Here is a 15,411-nt window from a genome sequence, read left to right on the forward strand (position 1 = left end):
TCTTGTGAAAAATAACCATTGTGACCGTTGACCAGGCAGCATGTTGTAATGTTGTCAAAAGGACGAGGGTTACGTAATGCCCAACAGCCCCGTAACAATCTAAAAACCATGTTTCTCACCTCAACTACCGAGTCCGTCACTTATGGGAATGTTTTATTTAAAAGTTGCAACCCAATGTTCTTTTCTCAATTTGGTGAGAAGCAAACATTATTAACCCGTAAGCATAACATGCTTCTTTATGTTGCATGTTAGAAGCTCTTTCTAAAGAACGGAGTTCTATGTTGGGATATGTTGAGTCAAAATAGGTTCGTAACCCGTAGCGTAAAATTGCATCTGGGTTTCCCGCACTAAATGCCTTAAAGAAAACTTGGCGTAACTTAAAGTCTCCCCAATGTGATATACCCCATCTGTAAGACCCAAATATTTATTGTACATAATGTATTTATGGTGTACGATGCGTGTATGAAGTGTACGTGTTGCTTGCTCGAACGTCGAAGGAAACTGGATGTTGTCTGAAGTGACAATGTGTGTACGTATCTTTTCAACCCCAAATAAAGTTTGTGTTGATGTTTCAAAGCCTTACCATTGGAAATAAAATCTTATTACGTTTCCAACGATATTTGATTCATCGAAAACGGAGCTACGGTCAAAAAGTTATGGCCAAAACAAGTTACTGAAAACTGACCTGAAGGTTGGAGAGGCGCTCCACCTTATGGAGCGGCGCTCCGATTGCGTCTGATGCAATTTTCAGCATTTTTAAAGGGTTTAAATGAGGGGTACTTTGGTCTTTTCACTTGGTTCGGTTTGTGGTCATCAAAATTGATCCATTGATCATTGTGGGTCACATTTCACTCATCAAACACTCTCTTCAAACACTAGTGAGAGAAACCCACTTTTAGTGAGAGAGAGCTTGATTTGGAGAAGAAGGAGTTGGATTCTCACCAAAGCTCGGGTTTTAAAGTTGTTCTACTCGTCAACGACATCATTTTGGCGGTATTGGTAAGTTCTAACTCCGAGTTTCATTGTTTGATTTGAGATTCAATGTTAGGGTTTTGAGATTGTTAGTTGTAAAACCTATTTAGTTGATGAAGAGGGTTTATGGAAACTTGCTATTTTGATATTTGGCGGGTTTTGGGATGGTTAATGATTTAACCATGTTTAAGACTTGTAAATGGTGTATAATCACTAGTATTAATGATTATTGATGTTTTGAAGACAATTAGGGTTCTTGTGGTTGACTAATTTTTACTAGAGTCAAAATTAGGGTTTGTTGATGATTATGACTCAATTGTCGAGGTAATAAGGTTTATAAACTTAAAATGGATTAAGTTGAAGTATAAAACCAAGTTAAATATGTTTTGGTGTCAAAACTTGCAAATGGCGCGATGTTAACTCCTTATGGGTCAAAATTAGGGTTTAAGTGTAATTTTAGGCAAGATAGGTTTTTAAAACCTATGATTGGGATTAATTGGCGTATTAGGACCATTCTCACTTGTGTTAGTGATTATTGGTTAACTTTGGGCGCGGTTTGTACTTGGAAGTGCATTTGGGTCAAAATTGCACTAGTTATCAATTTGGGTTGATTTGTAAATCCACCCTAATGGTGTTATTGTATTTGTTATTAATGGAATAGGTACGTTCCATTGGCGTGTTGCGGATCATTCGGTTGCACTCATCGAGGCGTTTAAGGTGAGTGTAAATTTACTATGCACATGTGTATGTGTAAGATGGGTGCGTGTGTGTAGGGTGACCCTTGTTCGGGTTTACTCTATGTTCGTGTGGGAGAATGGACCTTGTGCTTTGGGTCCATGTGATACGCTTATGCGTTGTGGGTTTTTACCCTTGGTATTGTGAATTGGCTAGCGTTTTGGATAACCCTTTTGGCGATGGGTTGCTAGCATTTGTTGTTGAGAAAATGAATCTCGGTTAGTGCGGATTCATGATGACTCGGGTTGTTTCGGTCATATTGGTGATGAGGTGGTGAATTTCGAATTGTGCGAATTCACTAAGGCTCGGGTAGTTCGGCCAACCTCGGTTGTAGAAGTGGTGAAGGAAGTGAATCTCGGGTAGTGCGAAATCACTGAGGCTCGGGTAGTTCGACCGACCTTCATGTGGTTTGGATTAAGGGGTTAACCTTATCGTTATTGTTTAATTATATTTGTTATATACGCGTATATACTTATTGTTGTGTTGTAGCTAATTGTGTGATGTTAGCTTGGCGATTACGTAGCGTGTAGCTACTTTGTGTATTGTGCTCTTTGTAGTTTGTTTACCATGCGGAGACGGTATGTGCTATTTTGATGCTTGGTGATGCGTAGCCATTTTATGCATATGTATATGTATAGTATCTTTACATTCACTAAGCGTTAGCTTACCCTCTCGTTGTTTACATTTTTTATAGATTTGCTTGGATGCGGTGGCTCGGGTAAGCGTGGGAACTAGTGGCTCGCGTAGTTGCTTTAGAACGCTTGCTTTTGGATTAATTAGGATTGGGTAGCGTATCCCCAATCGTCATGCTCGGCTTTCATTTTGTGTTTAAAATTGTGGGGTCGAAACTTGTATTTTGTACTTAAAGGGTAATTCGGGTCGATGTGGGTCCCGCCTCGTAAAACTTATTTTATGAATGGAACGTGTTAGTTTTTCATATATGAATATGTTGTGAAAACCGTTTAGTCTAAAAGTGTCGAGAAGCGGGAGATCTTTTTATGAGAAAATGACATTTGGGACAGCAGGGATCGGAGCGGCGCGCCCCTATATGGAGCGGCGCTCCATTTGCCTGTAAACTTGATTTTTGAAATAAAAAAAAATTTAAGCGTGTATTGGTGGGATAACGGGTTGAGTTGTTACAAGTGGTATCAGAGCATGGTCTAAGGGATTTAGGTGACTTGAGATATGTGCCTAGACTTAGACTTTTGCGTGTGCTTAATTGTTGCGACAAGGATCTATGGATTTGAATACTCTCAAGACGACCTTTATGGCGAAGGCTCGTTTTTGCCCAGAATATTTGGGGAATGATCGTTTGTTGATGGGGGATTTCTATCGGACCTTGAATGATGACTTGAAGAATAAGATTAGCCGGGGTCAAGCGAAATCATTTGCGGAGTTATTCGCCTTGGCTAGGGGTTTCGAATCTTATTCGCGATCGAAGATTAGGGAGCTTTCAAGTAAGAGAAGGGTTGATTCGTATGGTGCTCCAAGTAAGAAAACTAAGGGCGCAAGTGCGAGTATGGGTAATGTGGAGAAAGGTGCGATGAGTTCTCGTGCGCCTAGATGTTTCAATTGTAGTGTTAGGGGCCACAAGTTATGGGAATGCACAATGCCGAGAAGTAATGACGGAATGTGCTACTATTGTCATAAAGAGGGACATCGCAAGCCGGATTGTCCCGAGTTGGCGGCGGCGAATGCCGCAAGGAGACGTTAAGGTACGTTTCGTTTTAATAGATATGTCCTTTGATTATTTATTTTATGCCGATGAGTTTGAGTTGCTAAATGCCTTGTGTTTTGCATATTGTTGTTATGGGTGACGTTCCTAATGGAAGTACCCTATGGTGACATTTGATTATCGGGCGAAGGGCGTAAGACTTGGTGCAACCAAGCCTTCCTTAGTATTTGGGAAATGTTTCTACCAAACCATGGAAATGGGTTTTGGTGTTCGGTCGTTAAGCGCGTGTTCGCTTTTATGTTGAAGTTGATGAACCATGACGTTCGACGGGTGGGATAAAACCCGAGAGATCGAGTGTTGGATCTCGATGTATTTTGGTGAAAGAGTCTACGTGACGCGACATTAGGTGCCTCTTTTATACCAACTAGCGTGGTGTTCGACTCCGATTGTGTTGCGGTTACATTGTACTTAGGGTACCGAAGTGAAACCCTTAGGTACATGAGTGACCGGGTGAAATTTGACAAACTAAAGCAATTGGATGATTACGAGGGTATGGTTTATGTAATTGTGGTACACTTTTCGTTCGAAGTGTTTAAGGATTGATTTAAATTCTTCGTGTGCTCAGGGTTGGAGCAAGATGTGGTGATGGGTCGTGTGAACCCAGTTGTTGGTAAAGTCTACCTTTGGTAGCAATGTACGGTGGTACAAAATGCGGTTATGGAACGTAGTTCCAAGTGGGGGAGTTACACTCCCGCACGAGGAAGTTTTAGTGTGAGATATCGGATGATGCGTTAGATAGATCCGGAGTTCGTGTCGGGACCTAGTTTTGGTCGGTTTGTAGTAGAGTACAATTTCTGGTTAAATTGTACTTATGATTTTGTATTTAAATTATCACCGAGGTAGTAATGTGGTAAATCTCGTTGAGAGATAAAGGACGTGTTTGGCGAATAAGGTGAAATCCCTCGGTTAGGGGATGTGCGTGGTGGATTCTCTTTTAGAGAATTATTATTTCGTACCTATGTTTGATATAGGTGGTTCTTGCTCGATTGTGTGAATGGTTAGTGGTATCCGTTAGGATTCACTATGGCTTAGCAGAAAGCGATGTTACGCTACTCGTTGTTCGAGGCCAAAAGGGCGTTGATTATTGAAGCATGACCTTCGGGGTCCGCTGACTTCATCATGGTATTGTTGATTGGTGGAGCATGACCTTCGGGGTCCGCTGACTTCATCATGGTATTGTTGATTGGTGGAGCATGACCTTCGGGGTCCGCTGACTTCATCATGGGTTTAGTGTTATATCGGTATGGTATAACGTTATCAGAATGGGAGTACCATTCATGAGTTGTGTTGTGAGACGTGAATATCGGGTTGTTCGTATTCACAATATTTCGGGTAGTACGATCGTCCCTGTTGGTTGGACTCATAGTTTGAGGTAGTGAATGTCGGGTAGTTCGAATTCACTAAGGCTCGGGTTGTACGGCCATCCTCGGTTATACTATGTGGCGGAGCTAGTGAATATCGGTTTACGCGTATTCACGATGACTCGGGTTGTGCGGTCATTTCTTTGTGGGATATATGGATTGGGTTGGTGAATTTCGGGTTGTGCGAATTCACTAAGGTTCGGGTTGTTTCGACCATCCTCCATATGTGTTTAGGCTCGGGTTGTTTCGGCCATGTTGTGTTGTGTGATCTATCGGTTGTTTTATACACCGATGGTGGGGTCGTAAGGACTGTGTGGTGTGATCTATCGGTTGTTTTATACGCCGATGGTGGGGTCGTGAGGACCATGTTGTGGGATCAGTGATGCGGCCATGTTTCGCTCACATGTTGCTACAGGTGTGACGATAGTCGATTTTGTACACCTTGGATTTAGCGTTGCCATAGTCGTTTCGGGCGCTATCGGTTTTAGTCGTTGTTATGAGGCTACGGTAGTTGCGTATTGGTCGTGTTACGCACTACAAGGGATGTTTGGTGGAAAGTGTAATCCGTAAGGATTCACGTGGTTCGATCTTCAACGTTCAGATTGTTGACTTTAGGTTGAGACTTGGTCGCTTTTAGCGTTGTCCTTGGTAAAGGTACGCTAAGGAATTGATATCTCGGTACGAGATTGGTTGAGTTTTTCCCGATATGGGGGATTGAGCAGGTTTTAGTGCTCGGATTTTGGTTTCGATAAAATCGCGGGTGACGATTTTAGTTATTAAAGGCGATTCATTGGGAAGAATTGCTTAGGAAAGTCGGATTGGGACTTATGATTGAGGACCGTTGAGTAGGTCCGGATTGGTTAAGTGGTGAAGATCACAAGGACGTGATCGAGTTCAAGTGGGGGAGAGTTTTAAGACCCAAATATTTATTGTACATAATGTATTTATGGTGTACGATGCGTGTATGAAGTGTACGTGTTGCTTGATCGAACGTCGAAGGAAACTGGACGTTGTCTGAAGTGACAAGGTGTGTACGTATCTTTTCAACCCCAAATAAAGTTTGTGTTGATGTTTCAAAGCCTTACCATTGGAAAGAAAATCTTATTACGTTTCCAACGATATTTGATTCATCGAAAACGGAGCTACGATCAAAAAGTTATGGCCAAAACAAGTTACTGAAAACTGACCTGAAGGTTGGAGCGGCGCTCCACCTTATGGAGCGGCGCTCCGATTGCGTCTGATGCAATTTTCAGCATTTTTAAAGGGTTTAAATGAGAGGTACTTTGGTCTTTTCACTTGGGGTCGGTTTGGGGTCATCAAAACTGATCCATTGATCATTGTGGATCACATTTCACTCATCGAACACTCTCTTCAAACCTTAGTGAGAGAAACCCACTTTTAGTGAGAGAGAGCTTGATTTGGAGAAGAAGGAGTTGGATTCTCACCAAAGCTCGGGTTTTAAAGTTGTTCTACTCGTCAACGGCATCATTTTGGCTTCTAACTCCGAGTTTCATTGTTTGATTTGAGATTCAATGTTAGGGTTTTGAGATTGTTAGTTGTAAAACCCATTTAGTTGATGAAGAGGGTTTATGGAAACTTACTATTTTGATATTTGGCGGGTTTTGGGTTAGTTAATGATTTAACCATGTTTAAGACTTGTAAATGGTGTATAATCACTAGTATTAATGATTATTGATGTTTTGAAGACAATTAGGGTTCTTGTGGTTGACTAATTTTTACTAGAGTCAAAATTAGGGTTTGTTGATGATTATGACTCAATTGTCGAGGTAATAAGGTTTATAAACTTAAAATGGATTAAGTTGAAGTATAAAGCCGAGTTAAATATGTTTTGGAGTCAAAACTTGCTAATGGCGCGATGTTAACTCTTTATGGGTCAAAATTATGGTTTAAGTGTAATATTGGGCAAGATAGGTGTTTAACACGTATGATTGGGTTTAATTGGCGTATTAGGACCATTCTCACTTGTGTTAGTGATTATTGGTTAATTTTGGGTGCGGTTTATACTTGGAAGTGCATTTGGCTCAAAATTGCACTAGTTATCAATTTGGGTTGATTTGTAAATCCACCCTAATGGTGTTGTTGTATTTGTTATTAATGGAATAGGTACGTTCCATTGGCGTGTTTCGGATCATTCGGTTGCACTCATCGAGGCGTTTAAGGTGAGTGTAAATTTACTATGCACATGTGTATGTGTAAGATGGGTGCGTGTGTGTAGGGTGACCCTTGTTCGGGTTTACTCTATGTTCGTGTGGGAGAATGGACCTTGTGCTTCGGGTCCATGTGATACGCTTATGCGTTGTGGATTTTTACCCTTGGTATTGTGAATTGGCTAGCGTTTTGGATAACCCTTTTGGCGATGGGTTGCTAGCATTTGTTGTTGAGGAAATGAATCTCGGTTAGTGCGGATTCATGATGACTCGGGTTGTTTCGGTCATATTGGTGATGAGGTGGTGAATTTCGGGTTGTGCGAATTCACTAAGACTCGGGTAATTCGGCCAACCTCGGTTGTAGAAGTGGTGAAGGAAGTGAATCTCGGGTAGTGCGAATTCACTAAGGCTTGGGTAGTTCGACCGACCTTCATGTGGTTTGGGTTAAGAGGTTAACCTTATCGTTATTGTTTAATTATATTTGTTATATACGTGCATATACTTATTGTTGTGTTGTAGCTAATTGTGTGATGTTAGCTTGGCGATTACGTAGCGTGTAGCTACTTTGTGTATTGTGCTCTTTGTAGTTTGTTTACCATGCGGAGACGGTATGTGCTATTTTGATGCTTGGTGATGCGTAGCCATTTTATGCATATGTATGTGTATAGTATCTTTACATTCACTAAGCGTTAGCTTACCCTCTCGTTGTTTACATTTTTTTATAGATTTGCTTGGATGCGGTGGCTCGAGTAAGCGTGGGAACTAGTGGCTCGCGTAGTTGCTTTAGAAGGCTTGCTTTTGGATTAATTAGGATTGGGTAGCGTATCCCTAATCGTCATGCTCAGCTTTCATTTTGTGTTAAAAATTGTGGGGTCGAAACTTGTATTTTGTACTTAAAGGGTAATTCGGGTCGATGTGGGCCCCGCCTCGTAAAACTTATTTTATGAATGGAACATGTTAGTTTTTCATATATGAATATGTTGTGAAAACCGTTTAGTCTAAAAGTGTCGGGAAGCGGGAGATCTTTTTACGAGAAAACGACATTTGGGACAGCAGGGATCGGAGCGGCGCGCCCCTATACGGAGCGGCGCTCCATTTGCCTGTAAACTTGATTTTTGAAATAAAAAAAAATTTAAGCGTGTATTGGTGTGATAACGGGTTGGGTTGTTACACCATCTTTCAAAGGAAAGCCTTTTATATATACTAAGGCATGCCTGGAATGTCTTTCAATCGTTCGACAAACTAATTTTGCCTTAAATAATTGTGCCGATGAATTCTGCCCGACTCTAGATAATATTTCATCAATCATATCCCTTGGTAGGTCTTCTAAAATTTTTGGTTGTCTATCCTTAACTTCCATTTTTGTTTTTATACTGTAAAATAAACAAGGATTAGATTCGTAAAAGATAATTAACAAACAATACAAGCAATTTTTACATATAACATAAAAATACAAACACACTACAATACATATATTACACAGCATGATTACAACTCTTTATTCCGACTCACTCGTTTCTTCTTCTTCGGACTTAGTTCGTTTGGCTAATTTCCTAGGGATACATGGTGATCATCTAATACGAGCCGTCATTTTCACAAATGGTTTAGAAAAACCTTGTGGCCTAGATGTTCCCGGATTATTGTTAAAATCTAAGAAATACGGGCGTTTACGATACACATAAAGTTCATCGGGGTCGGAATCAGGTTTCTCTATTTTGATGTCCTTTCCCTTATTATTCTCTTTTGCCTTATTAAATTGATTTAGGGTAATTTCTATAACATCATCGAAATCCTCGTCGTGATTCGATTCATCAGAAAATTGGTAATTTTCCCAATATTTTGCTTCCTTGGCGGAAACACCATTGACCTTTTTTAACTTTGGTCCATTGGTTGAGGATCTTCTTTTATTTAATCGTTTTACTGTAGGTATTAATATTTCATCCTCCGAAACATCTTCTTCTTCCGGTTTCTCTTCTTTCGGTTCCTCCTCTTCCGGTTCTTCCTCTTCCGGTTCTTCCTCTTCCGGTTCTTCCTCGGGAATTTGTGAATCTTCCCAAAATATATTCGACTCTTCATTATTATTAGGTGAGTCGATGGGATTTGTAATAGAGGTCGACATCTATCACACAATATCAAACACGTTAAGAGATTAATATATCACATAATATTTACATGTTAATAATATATAGTTTCCAACAAAAAGTGTTAAGCAATCGTTTTTAAAGAAAACATGGTCGAAGTCCAGACTCACTAATGCATCCTAACAAACTCGGTAAGACACACTAATGCAATTTTCTGGTTTTCTAAGACCAACGCTCGGATACTGTAACATCCCGCGTTTTTCCGTTAAATTTAATTTTAACACCGTCTTTTTTTTTAAAACATAATCTTTCGTATTTAAATTAATAGTTTCCGTGAGTAACGTTCATTATATTCCCGCTATTTAATTTTGACATCACCCGTTTACTCGAGCGTTTTAAAAATATTCGATCGGTTAAATCCCGCACCCGCTTTGAAACTCGAGGGACCGGAGTTGCCAAATGGGCAAACTAGTTGACTAGGTCAACTAGTCAACCCATTTCTCCACCATTTCCATCATCTCTCTCTCTCTCTTTCTCTCTAGCAAGAACACACACAAACCCCAACTTCATAGAATCATCATCTAAATTCGGATCGGGAAGCAAACTTCAAAACAAATTACATATTCGTGATCCTCTCATCATCCTCTTCGATTTGGTACCAATTTCATCCATTTTGGGTAACATTTCTAAAACACTAAATTTCTCTAAATTCGTTTTATATACTTGAAATTGTGTTAGTTAGTGTCTATGGCTCGTGTGTAACATGAATATATGTTTTGTTTGCTCGATTTGTGGTTTGGAGTAACTAGTTTGAACATTTGAAATGGGTGTGCTAAATCCTTGATTTTGGATGAGTTAATGTTGTTAGATTGTTAAAGTGCATGTTTTAATTGTGTTACTAGTATCTTTAGCTTCGTTTTGATGTATAGGTTGATTAAGGAAACATCAAACTCATGACTATTGATTTTTGTGAATTTTCGTTAGAGTTTGATAGACTTTAAATGAACTTTTGATGATTTGAATGCCATGAAATGTTGTTAGTAAGTGTTTAGTTGTATTACATGTTTCATTACCTTCAAAACGGCATATCATATGTATAAATTGGATTCCCGAAACTTGAATTGCAATTGATGAACTTGAAACCTTGTTTTGGAACGTTTAACGAACTTTCGACGAGATTTTTGTTGTCTAAAATGATAAATTTGATTTAGGAAATGTATCTAGTTGTGTTCCTTGTCGAAAGAGCTTTCCGGTGATATAAAATACATGTCTTGATTGTTTGCGGATCATAAACTAGGATTGATTGAAGTTTGGCTCGTGCCTTGTGTTTTCTGCAAACAGGGTCTGTAAGCCTTTTGGGACGCCGTCCCAACCTCCTAGACGCCGTCCCACCCTTTATATCAGGACGCCGTCCTGGCAATTGGGACGCCGTCCCACTCTTCATATCAGGACGCCGTCCTGGAAATTGGGACGCCGTCCTGATACACTAAAACTGGCTGTTACTTTGGTCATTTGACATAAAAATGTTTGCTATGCTACGGACCTCCGATTAACATGAAACTTGGCCAACATGCTCATATATGATTATATAACTTAGAAAAATTGTCGGATACCCAACCCGACCCCGTTGACTTTTCTGTTGACTTTGACCCGACCAAGTTGACTTTTAATCAAACTTAACCAAATACTTATACAACCTTTCTAACATGCTTTTATACTTGATTCTCGCATGAAACTTGGCAACGTGATTCACATGCTATATTTAATCGAGTCGTAACGAGCCATAGGACTAATTGAACACATTTCACCCGACCTTGTGTCGTAACCGGTTAATTGATATAACTTACTTGTTTAGGTCAAGGCTAAGCAACTTTCATGCACACGTTTACTTTGTGAAGTACATTTATACTCGTGCACTCGAGGTGAGATCATAGTCCCACCTTTTCAACAATTTTTATTCTTTTAAATCGTGGGCTGAGAAACATATACATTACATATTTATATACATTTCACATGTATATATACTTTTCATACTTTTATACTTTGAACACAAATACGAATACAAAGATACAGACGAGTTAGAACAAAAGTCCTCAATCCAATTATCATTAGTTCCACTTGCAGGGTGTAAGTGTAAGCGAGTGATTATGTTGTGTGGCCATACGGGTTTAACGAACCCTCATTCAGACGGTTCGCTACCGTTAGTGGATGAAATATAATTTTAACGTGCATAGTGTATGTTCTAACACTATATTCAAAATTCAGAGGGAAGATTCAGTTAAGTTTTGGTAATTGGGTGCTCGTGATACAGACAACATCCTTTGGGATGTATACGCTTGATATTCACTTTATACTAAATCTTGTGGTTTACAAACACATCTTTAGAGATGTATACGCCTTGATACTAAACCTTGTGATTCAAAATATACTTTTACAAATACATTTACGATCTCACCAACGTTTTCGTTGACAGATTTCTATGTTTTTCTCAGGTCTTGCACGATATGTGATACATGCTTCCGCTCATTATTTGATACTTGCATTGGATGTCGAGTATACATGCTTTTCATGGAGCGTCTTTTGACTTTACTTTAAACTGTGTCGCCTAGATTTCAATCGTACTTATAACGTTGTAACTTAACTTGTGGTTGAACAATTCTTGTAAACTTTGAAACAATCTTTATTTTGAAATGAAGGCGACATATTTTGGTCAAACTTTATCTTAAAGACTTATAATCAGGTAATGGGACCCACGTAGCCGACGCCGTCACTTGACGATTTGTCGGGGTCGCTACAGTTGGTATCAGAGCCTTGGTTGTAGGGATTTAGAGTTCATTTGTGTCCACCCCGAGTCATAGGGTACATAGGTGAATCTAGACTACAACCGGCATATAGACTGAAGTAGGAATTACTTGACTATTTGTGCATTTATACTCGAACTCTTCTATCATATCTAACTCGTATTCGAACTTGATCTTACGTTGATAAATTTTGTTGATGCGCCACCTTGACTTTATGAAGTAATGTTAAATGCACATGAGAATCAGGGTAATATAATTTCCGGGATTATATTACGGTGATTCACATGGACGTTCCGACATTATGACATAAAGAATTTAGGGCGAGTCAAGGAAAATTTTCTCTCTATCCTTAATCCATACTCCGGTTAGTATTGTTGAAAATACTAACCAACGATATTCTTGTGTCTTGAAGGAACAATGGCTCCTCGTCGCGTACGCCGCAATGAAACTCCCGAACAAGCTCTCGACCGGATGATAGCTACCGCCGTAGATGCGGCCATGGCCGGTCACTCATCCAACAACAATAATAATAACAACCACAACAACAACAACAATGGAGCCGGAAACTCAAACGAGGGGTGCTCCTATAAAGCTTTCATGGGGTGCAAACCTCACACTTTTGATGGAACCGGGGGACCGGTCGTGCTCACCCGATGGTTTGAGCAAACGGAAGCCGTCTTTAGCATAAGCGGTTGTCGGGACCAAGACAAGGTCAAATACTCCACTCACACTTTCTCCGGAATTGCTCTAACATGGTGGAACACCTATGTTCAATCGGTGGGTACCGATGAAGCTCATGCCCTCTCTTGGGCCGATCTAAAGGAAAAGATGATTGTTGAATATTTTCCGCGCGAAGAAACCCGAAAGCTTGAGGAAGAACTAAGAGCTTTGAAAGCGGTCGGAAACGATCTTAAAGCTTATAATCAACGCTTCGCCGAACTATCCTTGATGTGTCCTAATCTTGTTAACCCCGAATCTCAAAGGATTGAGCTCTACATGCTCGGTCTTCCAAAAAGCATCAAACAAGGGGTGATGTCATCCAAATCCACTACTCATCAAGCCGCTATGAACATGGCTCGCCAACTAATTGAAACGGTTGACGAAATCGTAGTTCCGGCACCTAAGGCCGAGGATAAATCGGGCGGCAACAAAAGGAAGTGGGAACCCTCTCAATCAAGCAACAACAACTTTGCTCAGAAGCCTTACACCTCCGACGACAAGAGGGGTTATACCGGACACCTACCGTATTGTAACGAGTGCTACAAACATCATTTAGGCGAATGTGGCAAACCATTTTGCTTGAAGTGTCAAAGAAGTGGCCATGTAGCCCACGATTGTAGGAATACCACTCCCGTCGCTCAAAAGGAGCCCAATGCACCCAAGACGGGTGTTTGTTTTGAATGTGGCCAACCGGGACATTTTAGGAGTGCGTGCCCAAATAAGAAAATCAACCCCAACGCACGCCGTTGAACTTTCAACATCGACACCTAGGATGCCCGAGACGACGATGGACTAGTCACGGGTACGTTTCTTCACAACAAACCGTATATTTCATACTTATTCGATTCGATTACCACTAGATGTTTATTAACCAAGTCTTTGACTCGTGCTTTTTACATTCCACTTTTTCCCCTAGACACTACTTAGGCAATTTAAGTGACCAACGGAAAAAATATTGTGTGCCTATAAAAATTTTATTGGAGGATATACGTTAAGACTTTTGACTTGACACCTATAGAACTAGGGAGCTCGAAACCTATTCGTAAAAAAAAAAAAAAAAAAAAAAAAAAAAAAATGTTTCCCCATCATCTTGTATAGATTATTGTGAACTGAGTAATTTTCGGTTGGAAACCGATACCCTCTCCCTCGCATCCATGACCTCATGATTTCTTGCATGAATCCCGTGTGTATTCCAAAACGACCTCCGTTCCGGTTATCATCAATTGGGGGTTAAGGGAGACAATGTCTCCTGAGTCTTTTCCGAACTCGCAACGTTAGTTGTAAATCTCCCTTAGTACCATTCGATTTATCCAAGGCTCGTCCGTATCCATAAACCTCTTGAACCGCGTATGCAAATTCATGTAGACTAATCTGTTATCGTATTTATAGATGACATCTTAACTTATTTAAGTAAAGAAGGAAAACGAACAACATCACCATCTTACGCTCGAACTTTTGAGAAAAGAGCAACTTTATACCAAATTCTCCGAGTAAGAATTTCTGTTGAACGAAGTCCAATTTTCTAGACCATGAAGTTAATGGTCAAGGCATTACAATCAATCTCGAAATCAAGCCACATGTAATCAGGAAACTCTCCCCACTCAGACTTGTATTCGTAAAATCTTAGATCTCGTCTGTTATTACCGAAGATTCATTTATGACTTTTCTCGTGTTACACGACTTTTAAACTCGTTAACTCACTAAGGAAAAACTATAAACCTCTCCGTGTTCGAGCCTTGAGCGTGATTCGTCACACCAACATTTCTAGTTAAATTCGTTATTTTACACGAAGAAGTCGAATACTAAATTGTGGATCCGATCAATTTTCTCGTCATCACGTACCACACTACATACCTCTGATATTTCACCATTACCGTCTGATATTACTGGAATTTAAGATAACACACAATCCAATGATACTTCACTCTTCTTTGACTTAACGTCCTTGTGTTTCTGATAATCGGCCAACTATTATTCAACCCCGAACTATACAACTACGTGTACTACCTCGTTTCTCTTTCAGACTTCAACTTTTGACAACTAGAGGCACGTTATGGCAACCTCGAGATGTAAGCTCATCCTATTCTAAGTCCTCATTTCACTCCTATCTTTATCGCTCGCATTTTCGTTTAAAGAAACTCCTTGTAACATTTCTCCATGGATAGAGAAACTCCTCATATTTCATAAGTATTCGCCACGAGGGTGAATAGTCCTAACGAACATTTTTCGAACACTAACTAACTTGTTCAAACGTATCTTAAGAGATTCTATTCCAACACGGTGTATCTTTGTCAATTATTCCGTATTGAAATACTCGTTTCACTTCTAATTTTACAAGGAACCTTGGGAACCCGCTTAGACGTGAGTACCGCGTATCTCCCACAACCGATGAACCGAGAAAACGAACGATTTACGTCTTGGAGAGACATGTCACAAGCTCGTATTGTCACCTTTAGTAGATCACTCGCACAACAGTAGTTACCACCCGTGTGCTCACCCGCACTTTCCGAAACCCTATATGACCGCTAATGTCATACCCCTGTTCATTTAACCAAAGCATCAACCACCGAAATCTGAACTCCATCAAGAAACAACAATTGAAATCATTCAAATCCGAGGAGGGCTCGAGACGATCCGTAGTCGCCAAAAGAGTTATACCAAACTTAGATGAAAACCTCACAAATCCCAGTGTGTAACCGCGTAATATTGAGAAACCGCACCTTGGAAAGGTGTAATCCATTTTGGGAAATCGAGAAAGGCTATATTCGCAATATTGAACCTTTTGAAACCTTGGGGCGTATTGGAACCGCTTCCTACCGTTTAGAACTTCCGACTCAA

Source organism: Rutidosis leptorrhynchoides, chromosome 2, assembly GCF_046630445.1.
Source record: "Rutidosis leptorrhynchoides isolate AG116_Rl617_1_P2 chromosome 2, CSIRO_AGI_Rlap_v1, whole genome shotgun sequence".
In the NCBI taxonomy this organism is placed as follows: domain Eukaryota; kingdom Viridiplantae; phylum Streptophyta; class Magnoliopsida; order Asterales; family Asteraceae; genus Rutidosis; species Rutidosis leptorrhynchoides.